The sequence below is a fragment of the Dipodomys ordii genome, unplaced genomic scaffold (assembly GCF_000151885.1).
Source record: "Dipodomys ordii isolate 6190 unplaced genomic scaffold, Dord_2.0 Scaffold54, whole genome shotgun sequence".
Taxonomy (NCBI): Eukaryota; Metazoa; Chordata; class Mammalia; order Rodentia; family Heteromyidae; genus Dipodomys; species Dipodomys ordii.
Genome location: NW_012267270.1, coordinates 955,932 through 956,842, shown reverse-complemented (window position 1 = coordinate 956,842; position 911 = coordinate 955,932).

Below are 911 nucleotides of genomic sequence, written 5' to 3'. Positions count from 1 at the left end.
CCCACAGATTATCCCAAATGAGGAGAAAAGCCTGATGTCCCAGCCTCAGCTTTTCTATTTTCTAGTGTCTCCCACTCACAACGAAGGCAAAGCATAATCATCATGGTAGTTAAAGCTGGAAGAAGAATCTAGAACACTAGGTTTCAGGGCTCTGGGTGTGGCATCCAGGCCTCAGGCTCACCATCTCTGTTTGTAGTCAAATTCTGTCTTGAACTCCTCAACCTTTACATGATTTTAATTTACTCTGGGTTATGAAATGCATGACACTGGAATAATCTGCTTGACAAATATTAGTTTCAGAAGTAACCTCAAAGAAAAATCTTGGAAGCCTAAAACAAACGTCTACAGCCCAGTGTAGAATTGAACTAGCCCACAAAGTGTGAATAGATTTCTTTTCTGACGGTCGGGGGCCTGAACTCTGGGCCTGGGCGCTGTCCCTCAGCTCTTCAGCTACTCTGGGCCTGGGCGCTGTCCCTCAGCTCTTCAGCTACTCTGGGCCTGGGCGCTGTCCCTCAGCTCTTCAGCTCAAGGCTAGCGCTCTACCATGTAAGCCACAGCTCCACTTCATGTGGTGCTGAGGAATCGAACCCAGGGCCTTGAGCATGCAAGGCAAGCGCTCTACCACTGAGCCACCTTCCCAGCCCCTGGAGTAGATTTTCGTTGTGTATGTGTGTGTCTGTCCTGGGTTTGATTTGAACTCATGGCCCGAGCGCCGTCTCTGGCCTTTAGTCCTCAAGGCTGGCTCTACTACCTGAGCCACGGCGCCGCTTCCGGCTCTTTGGGGAAGTTAATTGGAGATGGAGTCCCAGGTGGGCTTTGAGCAGGGCTCCATCCTCAGCTGTCTCCCGCGGAGCCCAGGCCGGGCTGGGAGCTTCATGCTTAATTGGTGCTTCTGAACAGCTTCACGTGGG